At 39.3% G+C, this 20177-nt stretch overlaps 1 long non-coding RNA gene across 4 annotated transcripts; it reads left to right on the forward strand.

The window, feature by feature from the left end:
• Window positions 1–1296: 1296 nt before the first annotated feature.
• On the forward strand, window positions 1297–4012 carry LOC145975779 (uncharacterized). Of its 4 annotated transcripts, none has more exons than XR_014440086.1 (9): window positions 1297–1588; window positions 1712–2064; window positions 2161–2284; window positions 2417–2578; window positions 2682–2853; window positions 2924–2991; window positions 3105–3439; window positions 3543–3714; window positions 3785–4012. It is a non-coding gene; the product is annotated as an uncharacterized LOC145975779 (long non-coding RNA). The 4 variants fall into 4 exon arrangements; XR_014440084.1 differs by having other exon boundaries at window positions 1712–1807; window positions 1957–2064; window positions 2924–3439; XR_014440083.1 differs by having other exon boundaries at window positions 2924–3439.
• The last annotated feature ends 16165 nt before the right edge of the window (window positions 4013–20177 follow it).

Here is a 20177-nt window from a genome sequence, read left to right on the forward strand (position 1 = left end):
CGTCTTAGGTGTTAAATTCACATTAGCGGCATACAATTATTCATAATAAAGATGCCAGTCTCTTCCAAGACTGAAGTTACTATAATTTCCGAATACTTATGATATCCGGACAACTTCCGAACATATTGTCATTTTAGAACAAAATTCACCTTTCTGTATGCAATTAGTAATATTAAGAAGTACCAATCTCTTCCAGAAAAAGAATTACTATAATTTCCAATTACATAGAATATCCGAGTAATACGCAAGAGTAACGGATCTATTGCGTTGAAATGACAGAGGAGGATCTCTAAATACATCTACATATAATGCGCATTCATTATTGACCTCAATTATTTACTGCGCAACACTAAACAATTTTAACCCTCTGGTAGGGTGGGGGGGATCAACGAGATGTAATCCCACCCAACGCGCATCCCCTACAACGCACGCAAGTCTACTGCGCATCAATTAAAAATTGCACCACTGCTCATCAGATTCAGAATGCGCTCTGGTTGGTGAACACCACCGTGCACTCCTTACCTCGCTAACTGAGTTAATTTACCTTTCAGGATAGAAGTTACTATAAACTACAGATACTCAAGATATCCAGACAATTTCCGAACATACTATCGATTTAGGATCAATTCACATTTCCCATATGCAATTATTCATATTAGGAGATATCGATCTCTTCCAAAAGGAATTACTATACTTTTTCCCCGAATATTCAAAATATCCGGGTAATTTCCGAACATACCTCCATCTTGAAAGCCAAATTCACATTCTCAGTGTATAAATGTTTATTTCAAGAAGTACCACTCTCATTTAGAATAAGAGTTACTAAAATTTTTCAAGTACTTAAAATATCCGGATAATTTCCGAACATACCTTCATCCTGAAAGTCAAATTCACACCCTCAGTGTATGAATGTTCGTTTCAAGAAGTACCAGTCTCATTTAGAACAAAGTTACTATAGTCTTCGGATACTCAGCGTATCCGGATAATTTCCGAACATACTTTCATCTTAAGAGATGATTCACGCTATCAATATGCATTTATTCATATTACGAGATACTAGTCTCTTTCCAGATAGAAATTACTATAATTTTAGCATGCTCAGAATATCTAATGAATTTCCGAACATACTTTCATCTTAAGAGTCGAATACACTCTTTCGGTATATAATTATTCATATTAAGAAGCACAAACCTCTTTCAGGATAGGGATACTTCAATTTCAAAGTTTCCCGTCTATATTACTTACTGCCCATGACTATAGTCGCCAGTGAAAGGGCGCCTTACTGCTGCACCAGTTCATTAAAGTGCAACTCCTTGTCGTTCGCGTTGACAGGAGACAGTTCAGCGCCTGTCAAGCTTATTTATTAATAATTTCACTCGCAGTGACAGCCATAGGCTCAGTAATTAATGAATTTTTGTTATTTCAGATGCCCGTGCTATCTACAAGAGAGAAATATCATGTGCAGAGCCGGGCCTTCCACCTATTGCAGTAATAATTTTGTGTTGTTCAAGGAGTTAAGAACAACAACAACCGTCAATCCATGCTTAGTCAACATAAAAATTATACTCAACACACATAATTATACCAGGTTAGTCCACAAACGTGTTAGCATATATATAAATATACTCAATATATATGATAACCTTACTTCATTTTATTATATTTGTATTAAAGAAAATCAAGTCCGTATTATGTTATATTTTATTTCCAGATATATTTCCAAGGACAAAATAACCTATCTGTCAGATTGTGGTAAATGTCACATAGTATTTATGATATCTATGAGATAAATTATCATATATAGAGGGTAAGTACTACCACTTTCATCCTATTATATTTATAAACTAAACTAAGCCTTTATTCTACTATATCTGTTTCCAAGTAACTTCTGCTGTAACAAACAGCCAATCTGTCTAATTGTGGTGAAAAGTCACCCAACATCTATAATATTTATAGATTAAATAATCGTGTGTGGAAAGCGAGCAACGCTTGTTACAATAGTGTATAATTTAAGCTTATACTCGCTAGATGTATAACTACATCATAAATCACAGGCATATATAGGTATATATTTAAAAATATGTTTAATACCTATAATTACCTTACTTTCATTCTAATATATTTATAGACTAAGTTTATATTATGCCGTTTTATTTTCAGGCAATGTTTCCTGTAACAATAGTCTATCTATCAGATTGTGGTGAAATCACGCATCATCGTATATAAGAGCTAAATTAACGCTTGTTTATATAGTATATATCATAAAGTTATGCCAGTTACATGTGTAATTAAATCAAAAAAAATCATATTCATGTATAAACATATATTTAAAATAAGCTTAATACAAATATTAGCCTTGCTTTCATTCTAATATATTTATAGACTAACTAAGTTTACACTGTTATTCTATTTTCAGGTAACATTTCCTATAACAGGTAGCCCATCTATCCAATTGTAGTGAAAGACAACATCAATAATTTCCGCGAGTTGAACTCCTATAACAAGCGGCACTAACGTTAATTTCTGCAATACATAACAGTTATACTAGCTCAATGTGTAATCAAATCACAAATCACAGGCATGTATAAACATATTTTCAAAATATGCTCAATACATATAGTAATCTTACTTTCATTCTATTATATATATAAACTAAGTTTATATTGTTACTCTGTTTTCAGGTAACATTTCCTACAACAAATAACGTATCTATCCGATTGTGATAAAGAAGTCACACATCATCAATATTTGGAATTAAACTATCCTATGTGAAAAGCGGTGCTAACGCCTGTTTCAACGATACATAACTTAAGGTTATACTAACTGAAAATGTAATTAAATCAAGAATCACAGGCATGTATAAACATATATTTAGGATGTATTTAATACATGTAGACACCTTACTTTCATTCTATTATTTCAGAAGCAAGTTACATCTATCAGTGTGGTGTAAGGTCACACAGCAACTTCATAATCCTGGATTAAACACGCGTAAAAGACAAGATATCACTCTATTTATGAATTTAAACTAAATCCATATTCTATTGCTTTATTCTATTGTATTTATAAATTGAAATAAGTACATTATACTATTCTATTTTCAGGTAATATTTCCAGGAGAGTTAATCCACCTATTAGAGTTTAGTGTAGAGTTACACGGCAGCTTTATGTTCCCAAATTAAATTTATATCAAGATATTGGCATTAGCCATTGCAAAATTATACACAATAGATGCATAATCACACTAAAGTGTATTATTAATATACGAATATACATATGCAGAAACACATTCAGTATTTATTCTATTATATTTGCTTAGTGAAAGACAACATCAATAATTTCCGCGATTTGAACTCCTATAACAAGCGGTACTAACGTTAATTTCTGCAATACATAATAGTTATACCAGCTAAATGTGTAATCAGATCACAAATCACAGGCATGTATAGACATATATTTAAAATATGCTCAATACATATAGTAATCTTACTTTCATTCTATTATATATATAAACTAAGTTTATATTGTTACTCTGTTTTCAGGTAACATTTCCTACAACAAATAACGTATCTATCCGATTGTGATAAAGAAGTCACACATCATCAATATTTTGAATTATACTATCCTATGTGAAAAGCGGTGCTAACGCTTGTTTCAACGATACATAACTTAAGGTTATACTAACTGAAAATGTAATTAAATCAAGAATCACAGGCATGTATAAACATATATTTAGAATGTATCTAATACATATAGTCACCTTACTTTCATTCTATTATTTCAGAGACAAATTACATCTATCAGTGTGGTGTAGGGTCACACAACAACTTCATAATCCTGGATTAAACACGTGTAAAAGATAAGATATCACTCTATTTATGAATTTAAACTAAATCCATATTCTATTGCTTTATTCTATTATATTTATAAATTGAAATAAGTACATTATACTATTCTATTTTCAGGTAATATTTCCAGGAGAGTTAATCTACCTATTAGAGTTTAATATAGAGTTACACGACAGCTTATGTTTCCAAATTAAACTATCATGTATAGAAAGCAAACACTATCATTTATTCAACAATGTATTTATATTAAGCCTCTTATTGGCATCAGCCATTGCAAAATTATACACAATAAATGCATAATCACACTAAAGTGTATTATTAATATACGAATATACATGTGCAGAAACACATTCAGTATTTATTATATTCATTCCATTATATTTGCTTAATTAATGATACTCTAAACAGATTTAAATTAAATCTACGCCACATTAACTATCATAGTTATCTTCCTATAAGTTATATTATCAGTTACAATCAATATCACAGTAATAACAGTAATAATTGTTACTTCATTCAAACATTATTATTCATGTTCGCGTACAATTTCCAATATATATACGCAGAACTCCCCCACATATAAAATCATTTACAAGCAATATTAGTCTGAATAATGCATATCATCATCGGGCTTACATAAATGTTATTTCTAGTCCAGCCTTATCGCATGTTTGCCAATGCGTTTAACGCAACCAATCAATTTTTAATAACACGTTCATCAGGTCATGTCAAGTACATCCTATCCAGCACGCAGTTGTATCCTATGATATTACGCGCTATCAAATCTACGGAGTTGCTATTTCTATCTCAATTATCATCATGTACTTATTTGCTAAATGTGTTTCGCCTAATTACGCATAACTCAGCACATTCATCAATCGCATATGTAAGTAAACATTTTACCGTGAATAATCACTCTTCGCACTCACAAATTTGTATTATTGTTGATTCTAAAGCATCATCACATCAATACAGATGCGATCTTATGTTGTCGCGTGTCATACTTCATCCTACCTATTTGTATAGATTACCACAGAATCCTCCAGTAATCTAATACTTCATTTAACATGAAGTAACAGAGGCCATCCTTCCTTTAATTATACTCGCGAGCTTGCAGTATATAATATATATCTCAATTACAGCGTTAATATGCCCTCAATGCATATACTGCATTTTACATACAGTAGATAGAGCTCAGCTCTCAATAGGGCAGTATAGATAGTATATGTTCCTACAATACACAACAATGTCGTTTAGCATGTAAGTAGCACAACCAGATTGAATAATTTAATGCATTTATAATGCAGTAAGATCACTGCCATCATTAATTATACATAACAATAATTCAAGCGCCTCAGCACTGTTTAGTCAGTTACTTGTCACAGGTATTATAGCAATACAACAATCTTTTGTAACATAAATAATCCTACCTTATGTAGTAGAATCATACTGATTGAATGTTTATACTCCTTGCAAGTAAAAATTATCATCCAGGAATTGTTCATAATTATTGAGTGTGCTTGAACTACACTGAAATGTCTAGGTGCAGATGTCCCGCACACGTCACAAATGCAGGTTGTCCACTACAGTCCTGAACGCGCGCGCACCGCGCAGAAGCTCAAATCCAATAATTGCGCAGACACGTGACTACAGGTACAGGCGTGCCACCCTATACTTGAGCACGCGCGCACTGCGCGTCAAGACCAAATACATGCACCGCGCAGATGCCCGGAGAACTGCACTTTACCTGTCACAGAGACCTTATATTGTTAATTATAGACTTAATGTAAGTCTATCCATACCCGAATTGATTATTCATCAAATAATATGATTGATTTACACCATTTAATAGTTAAGGGGGTACTTATAAACACTTCTAAGTACGCCGTGTCACAATAGACATTTCCCTCCTGAGAGAGAGAGAGATAGCATTATAAGATGTTTTACGCAGAATTTAACACAATTCTGAGCACTTAACAACAAAGAATTATTTATCCAATCACTATTTGAATAACAACAATTAGTCATAAGATGATATTAATCACCATATCACCATTATGAGCGTGATTTCACGTTTTCAAGTGCCACGTGGCAGTATCCCTAGGAAAGTGGAGCCGGCCTCACATATTTCGCTTTATTATAAATAATTAAAACTTCCCCGAGGGAAAACCACATAATATGTCGCACACAAAGATTCACTTTCTTATAAATGGGTCTCAGATGACTCCTCGCGTCTTGACACGCACAGAAAACCAAGTTTCAAAATTTCTCCCACTAAATCGATGTTTAGTGGGAGATAGTCTCCGACCGACTCAACCTAACCTAACCTAACCTAACCTAACCTAACCTAACCTAACCTAACCTAACCTTTTTTTTTTTTTTTTTTTTTTTTTTGCGGAGGAGGGGAAAATGCATTATGCATACCCAACCACCCGTGTGGCTGAGTTATGCGGGACTCGCACCCGCTAAAAACCCCTCCTCTATCGCGAACACCGCGGACCTAACCCGCCACCCCCTGGGGAACTGCTGGCGCATGACGTCCCAGAGGATGACAATCCTAATTAGCATCCTCCGTAATCCCGCTGTTGTTATTATTGCTCTCCCTCGCCCCCCCCTGGGGACGGAAATGGAAGTAATTAAAAATAATTAAAAGTTAAGCACATATGAATAATAAAAGATATATATGTATACTAGCCTAGTTAGTTAGAGTTATGTAATGATGTAATTACTTATATATATATACCCCCCTTTTATAATAATAATCAATCAATAATCAATCAATCAACCAATTACCCTTCCCCTTACCCCTCCCCCTTTCCCCTTGCCCCCCTCCCCTTCCCCCCTCCCCCCTCCCCCCCTTTTTTTTTTTTTTTTTTTTTTTTTTTTTTTTTTTTTTTCCCTCCTGCAGCATGCATTTGCAGAACAAATCCAGCCCAGACGAAACATAAAAAGAAAGAAAAATAGGACAAAATAATTAGAATAATTAATTAATTAATAAGTACTGATAACGGTGGGACAAGCTCCAATGAATCTCGTTACATTTAATAACGCCATGGAGCCCGCTCAACTACCAAAGGGGGGGCGAGAGAGAGCATTTGGTACCGAATCGACCAACGTAATAAAACGCCGCGCGTGTAAGCGGACACATAAATTATAACGAGTTATAATATTTACTAAGTGACCATACAAACACAAACACAGCACATCCCGGAACGTGAGCCCATGGCAACAGCCAATTGGACCCTAAACCAAAACACATCGCGGGCAGATCCCCCGGCACTCTTTCCCGTACGCATATTAGATTATAGGAATGGGACAAGGATAGCATGATAACAGGATATTAAGGTAATAAAATGTGTGATTTGTTTATGATTAGTGTAATGCATGAAATGAATGAATGAACGAAAAAAGTGCATGCATGAGTGAAGGTGAAAGTAGGTGAAAGTAAGTGAATGAATGAGTGAATAAATGAATGTAAATAAATAATGCGTGAGTGTGTAAATCCAAATAATGAATAGATACATATGTGTCGTACGTGGCACATGTCAGCGTTACAACTCTCTGACACGTCATCCCGGACTGGAGGAAAGAGGGGAAGGGTGAGGAGAATTCCTCACCATTTCTCGACGCCTTTCCTCCTCCTCTTTTTTGCGCATGACATCTTCCGCAAACGCTGAGAAGGCTGTCCACGCTTCTTTCCCGACGATTATAGCGTCGACTATCTCACCAAGGCTGAAGTCTGCGTTAAGTCCAAGCTTCTCCCTCAATCGCTCTCTTTGTATGTTCCACATGCTGCAAAACTTGAGTGTGTGCGTTGCATCATCCTCTCCGTCGTCACAAAAATCGCAAGCCGCCGAATCTCTTTTTCCAATACGCCAAAGAAATCTGCTAAAGCATCCATGCCCAGTCATTATCTGGGTTATGTGGAAAGACATACTCCCACTATCGTGCGCTAACCAGGCATCCATCTGAGGTACGATCGCCAGCTTTGTGTACTCCCCAGGCGTGTTTGGCCTTTCCAGCTGGGCACGCCACAGGTCACACAATCTGAAGAATTCCTCTTCTTTGATCATATTTTTAGCTCTGACCGTATATTCTCCTCGATCCTTATATTCCTTACAGCGTTCATATATGCGTTTTCGCGTAGGAGCTAACAAACGCAATGGAGGCATTCTGGCAAGTAATAATGCCGCGTTGCTAGATACGGTCCTATATGCCGATATAACTCGTTGTGCAACAGAACGTTCAAGCCTTCTCAACGCAAACCGTGCACGACTCGTCAGAAGTACATCTCCCCAGAACGGGGCACCGTACAAAATTACCGAGTATACTACGTTCGCGAAAAGTCTCCTACGCCTTTCGTCGGGACCTCTTAAATTAGGCATTAGCCTATTTAGTGCTCTGACAACTCCATCTGCTTTATTCTCAGCGTATCTGAGATGCTCTTTAAAAGCCCAATTCGAGTCTATCATTATGCCTAAGTACTTTATACTCGCTGCAAACTTAATTGAGACATTATTTACCACAATGGAATCGGAAATCATATTTAATTTATTCGCGCGGAAAACAATGGCCTCTGTTTTTTCCATGGCTACAGATAATCCTAACCTATTAATATGGTTAACTACGCGAGTTAAAAATACACTAGCTCTCAACAGTGTTTGCTCTACATCTTTTCCATCGATTATAACAAGAGTATCGTCCGCATAACAAATAATTTCGCAGAACTCCTCGTCATCCGCAATTCTCAACACACTGTCAAACGCGATATTCCAGAGCACAGGGCCCAACACAGAGCCCTGAGGAACACCAGCCTCCATAGGCCTAACATGTTGACGACCATCATTACCGACGTAGCAGATATTTCTATCCGCCAAGTAAGAATCTAGAATCCTCTGCAAATACACGGGATAGCCTCTGTGCCTCAGGGCCCTGCGTATCCTAGACCATGGGATGCTATTGAAGGCATTGCGTATGTCCAGGCTTACAACAATCGCAAGGCCACCCCCACTCATTACTTGTGCGGTAATGTCCTTAAGTGTCTTCAATGCGTCGCACGTGGATCTAAACTTGCGAAATCCAAACTGATTTGGTGCTAAGCTCGACTCCGGATTATTTTCCTGCCACTCGTAGATGCGCTCAGCCAAAATTCGCTCAAAGGCCTTTCCGATTTCATCCAGAAGACAGATCGGCCTAACCTTTGGGACTCTAGGTTCACTGGTACCTGATTTATTGGCTTTAGGGATTAACACAAGTCCGGCCATTTTCCATCTCTTCGGAAACACACCATCTATCAGACACCTATCATAAATGTGTCTCATTCTCTCGAGAATTTCATGTGTGACCAGCTTCCAGGTGACGGCCTTAAATCCATCTGGTCCAGGGGCCTTTGATGACGGTACTGTTCTCTTCTTAACGACCCTTGCAACCTCAGCAGGTGAGACAGACCAATCTTCGCACCACTCAAAATCTCTCCTATCTGCGAGCATTTCCCTTCCGACACACTTAGGGAACAGGGAATCCAGCAGTTCCGAGAGAATTTCAGGCTCCAAAATTTCAGTTAAAGTCGACGTCGCCGACTTCAGTTTCCTAAGGACTAACTTATACGGAAGTCCCCAAGGATCCTCTTCTATAGTATTAATCAGCTCTTGCCATGCTGATGACTTGGCATTATTAATCTCGTTGCGCAATTTCTTCCTCGTGGACTTGTATATCTCTCCCAATTCTTGCACCTGATTCTCCGGGCGCCTTCTTCTCTTTGCTCTCTGCCACGTTCTTCGAGCTCGAATGCAATCATGGCGTAGAGAGGCCGCATTTGCATTCCACCAGTATGCCTGGCGCTTCGGCTTCTTAGGGCCTACTCTCGGGGCAGCAGCATCACAGGCTTCCTCCATAATTTTATCCAGCCATGACATCATTCCTTCTAAATTGAACTGTTGCTCCTCAATGGTATCTCTTTCGTGCCAATAAAGTGTGGCCAAGAAATGATCCGTGCTAAATCTCCTGAGATTCCATCTTCTCGTCTTATTTCTAGAAAGAGGAGGAACCTGTCGAGCTGTTTCCACAGAAAAGGATATATAACAATGATCCGAGAGTGTTTCCGTGTCATCCATCACATGCCACTTTCTTATGAACGGTATTAAGTCCGGAGACGACCAGGTCAAATCAACAATAGAGGATCCCTGAGGCCTAACGCAAGTAGGGATATTGCCTTCATTTACTATTCGGACATCCCTTTCTGCTGCCCAACTGGACAGCAGAAAACCCCTAGCATCGGTCATGCCGGATCCCCAAAGACGAGACTTAGCATTAAAGTCGCCACATAAAATAACTTTATCGAGTCGACTTGCTAACGTAGCAGAGAGCTCATCTAAAAGAGCATTATACTCTCGAAGTCCTACGTTCGGAGAAATATAAAGCGACACCACTAAGTATGGTCCACAGTTAACTGCGACATATTTGTCGCCTTTGTGAGCCAGTGTGCATCTTAACTTAATGAGATTTGAATCTACAAAAACTGCAGCACCACGATCTAAGCTCGAAAACCAATTCGGAGCATCTGGAACATTATTAGGCTCCGAAATTGCAAGCAAACCAACTCTCAGCTCTTTTGCCTGCTGTAGTAATAGATCTAACGCTGGCCTACTTCTATTTATATTGGCTTGTATAACATTAATTTTGATCATTTACTACTTCCATACTTCCGGTCCCCCGATCCGGATCCATCTGCTGGGCAGGAGTCATCTTACGAGGAGTCCTATAAAATATCCTAGTACCATGCTTTGACCTATCGACCGTGCATTGTATCGATCCCAATCGGTGATTTGCATCTTTTCCGTCGTCAGCACAGACCATACACTTAGCAGACAAGCTGCATGTTCCAACCTTATGATCCGATCCACCGCAATTAAAACAGGATCCACTATGGTCGAAGTTAGAAGTACATGAATTTTTTAAATGACCATAACGCCAACACTTAAAACACTGGGTTGGTCTGGATTCTAACAGATTCACTCTGACGAGCGTCCAACCCAGTCTAATTTTCTTATAATTGGCCGTTTTTATGGCCGCATTGAGAGGGCACCGGATCCATACAGTAAACAAACCGTTGTTCATGGGCCTTATAGATCCAACCCGAACTTCCGTTTCAGTGCACTCTCCGTGTTTAACGATAGCACGCAGCACTTCTTCCGCCGTAACCGACTCGTCCAGACCGACGAGTCTGATTTCTCCTTTGGTAACAGGTCTAGTTACTCTCGCTGTATCCTGCAGTACAACTTGAAGCTGTTCCGCTAATGCATTAGCCTTACCTGAACCATCCGGGCCTAAAACCTCAACTATCAAGCCGCCATTAGCCGCCTTCCTAACCCTGCTACTTTCTATTCTTAAATCGTCTAATGAAATTTTAGCTCGAGCCTGCTTCAGCGCGTCGGCGTATGAAAAATCTTTGCTTTTACCAACAATCATAACTGCTGCAGTTCTAGAAGGTTTTCGAGTCGGAGCAGCTCTTTTAATATTCCGCTTTTCAATGGCTGGGTCTTCATTTCCAGGATACACCTCTTTTCGCGGCGTCTGATAGCCACGATATTCTCGCCTCGTCTGTCCAGGTCTTTCATATCCTTTTCTCTTCCTTGTGTCCATCCTTTTCCAGCTCCTGTTATCCTCTGATCCGGTAAATCCTATACTTCCATCTCTGTTCAACTCCTCTGTCATATCCCTATTCAGTTCCCCGAATTTTCTTTCAGGATGAGCTGCAGATCTGGGAGGAGCGAGCTGCACATTGGTCAGGACTCTTGGCTTCGCCCTGGGCGTTCGCTGTGGAAGAGGTTTTTCCTCTCTGGCTTTAGAGTTATTACTATTATCGCTATAATCCTTCTTCCTCTTAATTTCAACTTTCTTCTTAACTAAATCTTTGATCTGTCTTTGTATATCTTTTAATTCTTCACTCCTTCTATCCTGTCCTTTTTCTTTGTCATTTCTGTCTTTTCTCAATGCATCCTCTGACCTAAAGTCAGAGAGCACTTCTGAGTCACCAGCATAAACATCATCCTTATTTATATCCATCTTTATGTCATTTTCATTAGTATTTCTTCCGCCGATATTCTCTTTCCTAGTAAGATCACCTTCTTCTTCTATGTTACCAGGAACACTTTCTTCGAACTCTTTACCTTCAGCCGCAGCGATCGCTCTCCTCATTTTCCATTCTGCGATCCTCTGGCTGTTTCTAGCCTTGTTTCTGTCCACTTCCATCTCATCAAATTTATCTTTGAATTCTTCCAATTCCTTCTTTAGCTCATTCATCATGACTCTCATCTCATCCATCTCCTTTTTTCTGAGAATTTCCTCGAGTTTTAACTTCTCGATCTCGTCCTTGAGTGCTTTATTGTCTATTTTAAGTTTGGCAGGATCTCCTGTTGATGCTACTTTGAAAATCAATGTGTTAATAACATCTGTAGCTTTCTGCAAATTACTGCGCATTTTGCCGCTGATGCCTCCTTGAATATTTCGGCTTTTAGCACGCATACGGTCTACATCTTTTAAATAGTCGATGCCAAGGGCTCCAACCGATGTAACGTCCATCCTGCGTAACTCATCTGGGGCAAACTCTCCGAGATTATCCTCCTCTTCAGAAGAGACAGTTAAATGCTCTTTCTTACCTTTGGGAGTCCCTCTCTTATCTGCGCTTTTCCTCTTGTCCTTTTCTCTCTTCTCCTTCTTTTCCTTATCTTTAACGCCAACATTCCTGTCTGAATCAGACATCGAGTCAATCGATATTACCTCATCTGTAAGTTCGAGAGATGTGTCTGTTCCTATTCTGGCTTTCTTCTTCCTATCCTTTCTTTTTCTAAGCATAACTTTGTTTGTTTCTTCTTTCGTAACGTCTAACTCCTGTTCACCTTCACTGAATGCAGGGACTCCTGGAGAAAGACGTGCTTTTCTTTTTGCTCTTGGTGTCTGAAGAGTCTCCATTTGAGTCTCCTCTTCCGCTCTCACATTCATCTCAGATGGACATTCTATGAATGTGATTGGTAATGATAGCGGATCCTCACTATCCTTATTCCTATCATACGTCTCGTCGACGGTAACCATATCATCCTCCCCGCCCATCGACAAACGGAGAGTGGGCCCTTTGCAGGATGAAGACGTGCCTGCCCCAGGGACCGTAGGGCTTGCACGCCTGTCGCTGAGGCTCCGTAACCTCTGCGGCACTAACAACGATTCTGTATCTTTGTCCATCATATTTGTATGTATTTGGTTTGTTATTCGGGGTATCCTTCCCCTAGGACGGCTGGCTTCACTACGCCTGTGAGCCCGTCCTGCCCAGTAATCGTTGTCCTGTAGCTCGCCAAGGTCGTCTATTATGTGTCCAGTCTCGTCAGATTTTCTCCTATGTGTTTTATCCAGATCCACCACTGTCGCTGTCCTCATAATGATCTCCTTCATTAAAAATGCTACTGCATCCTCTCTCTGGGAAATCTCCGCGGCTAGGATTTCATCTGTATGAACCTCTTCCATCCGTAAACTAGAGGCTACCGTTGAGATTGAACCTTCCAGGATGGACAGCGCGGAGATCCCTTCGTCACTCTCCGCACGATCACCACGAATCACACTAGGTGAACGAACAATAGAGAAGGAGAGCCTAGATGTTGATGCCTCTCTTTCTAGGAAGTCCAAAGGGTCCTGGGTATTCTTGAAGATTCCCCAGGCATCATCATTCATTCTCAGAACCGGAGACTCACGACCGGATGGAAGGAGAAGTCTAAGGGCTTTGATTTCCGCGTCAAGATCTCGCATGCGACTGCCCTGGCATTCGATGCGGTCCAAAAGGTAATCGCGGGCTAACTCCATCCTAACAGCCATCAAATATAATTCTCTTGTACGCTCTGATATTGTCTCGATCACGTACTGTGTCCTTCTGGATGCCTGCAAGGATAACTCCTCCAACGAAGACAACGCAGTCCTGGCATCCTCAAAAATCCTAGTGGATGATAGATTACACAGGAATAACTTGTTTGCGATCTTATTGTCCAAACTCTTCCTAACAAAACTTATTTTCTTAGGCCCATCGCATGATGACGACGCGGCGGGGTCAGGGACCACAACCCCCCTCGCGCCGAACCCTGGGGTATCCGAGGTCCCCTGCGCTCGTAAGTTCCTTACTTGTATCTTATCCATTCATACTAAATTAAGTTGACCGGGAATATTGGGCTCGGTCTGCCCAATGAAAATGGGCCGCAGTTAATAAGGCCACTAATCTACTTTTGTATTCGCTCTCACTTACTTTATCGCGTAACTTTAATTATTTATTCTAGTCATTTTAAAGAACTTAAAGTACAATGATAGCACTTCTCGCAGCAACTTATATAACATTATCGACGAAATTTATAATTAAGCCGCCTCAACAATCAACTTCATTCTCATTCTCAAACAATTATACTTTCATCTTAAAGAATGAATTTACACCCTCAATATGACTTTATTCATATTAATAATTACCAGTTTCTCCCCGTATGGAAACTACTATAATTTTCGAATGTTCAAAATATCCTGATAATTTCTGGACATACTTTCGTCTTAGGTGTTAAATTCACATTAGCGGCATACAATTATTCATAATAAAGATGCCAGTCTCTTCCAAGACTGAAGTTACTATAATTTCCGAATACTTATGATATCCGGACAACTTCCGAACATATTGTCATTTTAGAACAAAATTCACCTTTCTGTATGCAATTAGTAATATTAAGAAGTACCAATCTCTTCCAGAAAAAGAATTACTATAATTTCCAATTACATAGAATATCCGAGTAATACGCAAGAGTAACGGATCTATTGCGTTGAAATGACAGAGGAGGATCTCTAAATACATCTACATATAATGCGCATTCATTATTGACCTCAATTATTTACTGCGCAACACTAAACAATTTTAACCCTCTGGTAGGGTGGGGGGGATCAACGAGATGTAATCCCACCCAACGCGCATCCCCTACAACGCACGCAAGTCTACTGCGCATCAATTAAAAATTGCACCACTGCTCATCAGATTCAGAATGCGCTCTGGTTGGTGAACACCACCGTGCACTCCTTACCTCGCTAACTGAGTTAATTTACCTTTCAGGATAGAAGTTACTATAAACTACAGATACTCAAGATATCCAGACAATTTCCGAACATACTATCGATTTAGGATCAATTCACATTTCCCATATGCAATTATTCATATTAGGAGATATCGATCTCTTCCAAAAGGAATTACTATACTTTTTCCCCGAATATTCAAAATATCCGGGTAATTTCCGAACATACCTCCATCTTGAAAGCCAAATTCACATTCTCAGTGTATAAATGTTTATTTCAAGAAGTACCACTCTCATTTAGAATAAGAGTTACTAAAATTTTTCAAGTACTTAAAATATCCGGATAATTTCCGAACATACCTTCATCCTGAAAGTCAAATTCACACCCTCAGTGTATGAATGTTCGTTTCAAGAAGTACCAGTCTCATTTAGAACAAAGTTACTATAGTCTTCGGATACTCAGCGTATCCGGATAATTTCCGAACATACTTTCATCTTAAGAGATGATTCACGCTATCAATATGCATTTATTCATATTACGAGATACTAGTCTCTTTCCAGATAGAAATTACTATAATTTTAGCATGCTCAGAATATCTAATGAATTTCCGAACATACTTTCATCTTAAGAGTCGAATACACTCTTTCGGTATATAATTATTCATATTAAGAAGCACAAACCTCTTTCAGGATAGGGATACTTCAATTTCAAAGTTTCCCGTCTATATTACTTACTGCCCATGACTATAGTCGCCAGTGAAAGGGCGCCTTACTGCTGCACCAGTTCATTAAAGTGCAACTCCTTGTCGTTCGCGTTGACAGGAGACAGTTCAGCGCCTGTCAAGCTTATTTATTAATAATTTCACTCGCAGTGACAGCCATAGGCTCAGTAATTAATGAATTTTTGTTATTTCAGATGCCCGTGCTATCTACAAGAGAGAAATATCATGTGCAGAGCCGGGCCTTCCACCTATTGCAGTAATAATTTTGTGTTGTTCAAGGAGTTAAGAACAACAACAACCGTCAATCCATGCTTAGTCAACATAAAAATTATACTCAACACACATAATTATACCAGGTTAGTCCACAAACGTGTTAGCATATATATAAATATACTCAATATATATGATAACCTTACTTCATTTTATTATATTTGTATTAAAGAAAATCAAGTCCGTATTATGTTATATTTTATTTCCAGATATATTTCCAAGGACAAAATAACCTATCTGTCAGATTGTGGTAAATGTCACATAGTATTTATGATATCTATGAGATAAATTATCATATATAGAGGGTAAGTACTACCACTTTCATCCTATTATATTTATAAACTAAACTAAGCCTTTATTCTACTATATCTGTTTCCAAGTAACTTCTGCTAACCTAACCTAACCTAACCTAACCTAACCTAACCTAACCTAACCTAACCTAACCCCGTAGTCCGGGGGAGTGTTGGACTCGGCCTACGTAACGGCCACTACCAACTAAAAAAAAAAAAAAAAAAAAAAAAAAACCCTCCATGCATCGTCCGGTAATGACTAGATTCCCAGTGGTACCCGCTTTCGCATCAACCCACCGTGGAATCTTTCGTGTCAGTTGGTTTTTTTTTTTTTTTTTTTTTTTTTTTTTTAACACCCTCTTCCTCCTTTCCGGGCTTCCATAGTCCTGTGTAGTGTATGTATAGTGTAATGTATGTGGGTGAGTGCAAAAGTGTGTGTGTGCTTATAAACCTTGTTCGTGTGTTAATATGTGTATGTGTATGTGTGAGTGAATAGATGTGTGTGCATAGATGAATAGATGAATGGAAAGGATGAAAAATGAATGAATGAATGAATGAAAGAATGAATGAATGAGTGAGCAACCCTTCCCCCCTCTTTCTACCCCCCCTAATATCCCCCCTACCCCCCATCCCTCTCCTACGCCAACCCTACCTCCCATCCGATGGCCCCCAATAATATCCCTGTAACCAGTGTCAGTGTACTTGTATGAATGATGGGTAAATGAATGATGGGTAAATGAATGAATGAATGAAAGAATGTAAGTGTGGTGTTTTGTTGTGGACTTTATTGTCATTACAAGGTAATTGTATGTAGACTTCATCGGGATTTCGTCGTAAACGTAAACGTGAACGTCACTTAGTTAGTAAATTAGACTTCATCGAGCATTTGTCGCTCTCTTTCCCTTTCATCGTCCTCCTTAATTAACATTACTGTTTCAGCGAACGTGACGAGAGCTTCCCAACATTCTTCTAGATCAACTATTTTTGAGACTACAGTGCTTAAAGATAGATCATCTCCAATAACACTCATCAACGTTTCTCTTTCCTCGCTCCAATTTTCGCATCTGGCGAGAGTGTGTTCGGAGTAATCCTCTTCTCGTTCACAGAACGGGCATAAAGCTGAGTCCACTTTGCCAATTCTCAGTAAATAAGTGTAGAAACACCCATGACCCGTTAATAACTGGGTCATGTGAAAGGTCGTTTCGCCATATTCTCTGTCTAGCCATCTGTCCAAAACTGGCGTAATGGCTCTACATGTTCTCACACCAGCTACATTTTCTCTCTGGAGATATCTCCCATTGCCTTCTAAGGAGAATCGTCTCTTCTTTCTTAATCTCATTTTCGTCTCCTTTACTCCACATGTCGTTTCTCTTTAATTCCTGGACTCTTAAAAAGATCCTCTTATAATATGCTGCCGTAAGGAAGATAGGAGGCATCCTTGCGAGGAGCAAAGCAGCGTCCGCCGATATTGTGCGATATCCGCATATAATTCTAATCGCCATCATTCTTTGGATTCTCATTAATTTAGCCTTGATCTTAGGATTTGCAGTGGCTTCGCTCCAAATGGGCGCCCCATAATTTATTATAGAATTGAGTACGTGTCCGTACAAACGTCTCTTCTTTTCCTTTGGACCTCTAAGATTCGGCATAAGACCAAAGAGTGCCTGCGAGACCTTGGAAGTTTTTTCCTCTATATTTTCAAAATGATCCAGGAATTTCCATTTTTCATCCAGGATCAATCCCAGATATTTGATATTTTTCTGAGCTACTATCTCTTCTCTATACACTCTAATTCTGTAAATATTTCCTGTACATATTTTCCTATTAAAGATAATGACGCCAGTCTTTTGTTCTGCTATTTTTAATCCGAGACTCGTTATTCGTCTCAAAACTCTACTAATTTGTAGATTAATTCTGGTAATCGCCATATCTATATCACTAGCTTTAGTCAAAATAAGGATATCGTCGGCATATCCGATTATTATAGATCCTTCTTCCAGAGGGGTACGTAGTACCCAGTCATAAGTAATGTTCCACAGGGTCGGTCCAAGGACCGAACCCTGTGGAACTCCTGCCGTAATATCTCTGACAACAGTGTTTCCGTCTGAAGTTGGGTATTCTATCTTCCTATCTGACAGGTAACTGTCAATAATTCGACGTAAGTACATAGGAAAACCCTTATCTAACAGGGCCCTCCTTATACTACTCCAACTCAAGGAATTGAAGGCGTTTGTAACGTCGAGGCTGGCGCCAATTACCACCTCTCCGCATTCTCCCGCCTCCAAGACTAATTCCTGTACAATGTATAGGGCGTCGCATGTAGACGTTTTCCGTCGAAAACCAAATTGGTTTGGAGACATTGCCGACGCAGGATTTCTAAACATCCAGTCCTGCAATCTCTCCTCTATGATACGTTCCAAGAGTTTCCCCAATTCACTGAGAAGACATATGGGGCGGGCCTTTGGTGCCCTCAGATCCAATGCTCCCTTGGGGATTAGTATCAATATAGCCTTCTTCCAGAGATTAGGGAAGTGTCCTTTTTTAATGCACATGTTATAGATATGCCGTAGTTTCTGCTGCAGCTTTTTCGGGATACTCTTTAAAAACGTGGACTTAAATCCGTCCATCCCTGGCGCCTTATTATTGCCCGGCATTTTTTTCATCGCACTAATTAATTCATCTGTAGATATTTCATACTCATCCTTCCAAATAGCCTCATTGTATGCTACTTCTTCATTGTATATAGCCTCATCGATTTCTTCGTTATCCGATCTATTCGGAAATAACTTATTTATAATTTCCATAAGGATGTCATTGTCGAGTATCTCAGTGAGACTGGGTGAAGACCTCCTGAGTTTTTTGATCACAATCCGATAGGGTAGACCCCAGGGGTCCCTATCTATCGTCTGTATGAGCTCATCCCATGCGCGCGCTTTTGATTTTTTGATCGCGTTCCGAAGCTCTTTCTTAATCTCTCTATAAGTATCCTCTCTATTTATAATTTCATTTATAGATGCCTTGTCTCTCTTGGATTTTTGCCATTTTTTCCTGGCTTGTACACATTTTCCTCTTAATTCCGCAATTTGTGTGTTCCACCAGTAAGCATTGGGATGGTGTGTTAGCTTTGCTCTAGGCATCGCATAATCACAAGCCATAGTTAGGACATCTTGAAGCCAGCGAGCAGCCTTCTTAACGTCCAACTCAGCATCATCCTGTTGATTGCATGTCCATTCCAGAGATTCTCTAAATAAATCCTCGTTAAATTTCTTGTATGCCCACTTGGCATATTTTTTCTTTTTATACATACTACCCGTCCTACGTACACTGTATATAATGTAGCAGTGGTCTGATAGTGTCTCCTCACTTAGTACCTGCCAATCAGTGATGTGGGGTTTTACTTTAGAGTTACACCAGGTGATGTCCACCAAAGACGTCCCCTGATGTCTAACACAGGTGGGTTGAGTTCCTGTGTTTAACAGTATCAGATCTCTACCAGCACACCAACGAGATAAACGATCCCCTCTCGAATCTGTGTGAGAGGAACCCCACAATATCGATTTTGCATTAAAGTCGCCTCCGAGTATAATCTCCTGTCCAATTTCGGCTTCCAACAGACTATTGTCGAGCTCGTCCAAGAACTCCTCGAACACCTCAACCCTGACATTGGGAGAAATGTAACAGGACACTACAATTAGTGTTCCCCACTTCATCATAACGGAGAAACGTCCCCTCTTCTGGAGAACTCCAGAGCATCGCATATTTTTTGTGCTCCAGTGGATCGCCGCGGTGCCATTTAAATTAGCCGCCCAATTTACGCAATCGGGGACTTGGTAAGGCTCTGATATCAACGTAATGTCAATATCACCCTCCTTCTCCTTTTGCATCAGGAGGTCCTGGGCCGCTCTACAATTATTTATATTTATTTGTAATATATTAATCCTAGACTTAGTATTATTCATTTTTCTA

The sequence above is a fragment of the Camponotus vicinus genome, unplaced genomic scaffold (genome assembly GCF_025532165.1).
Source record: "Camponotus vicinus isolate PSW18456_S1 unplaced genomic scaffold, iyCamVici1.0 SCAF_8, whole genome shotgun sequence".
In the NCBI taxonomy this organism is placed as follows: domain Eukaryota; kingdom Metazoa; phylum Arthropoda; class Insecta; order Hymenoptera; family Formicidae; genus Camponotus; species Camponotus vicinus.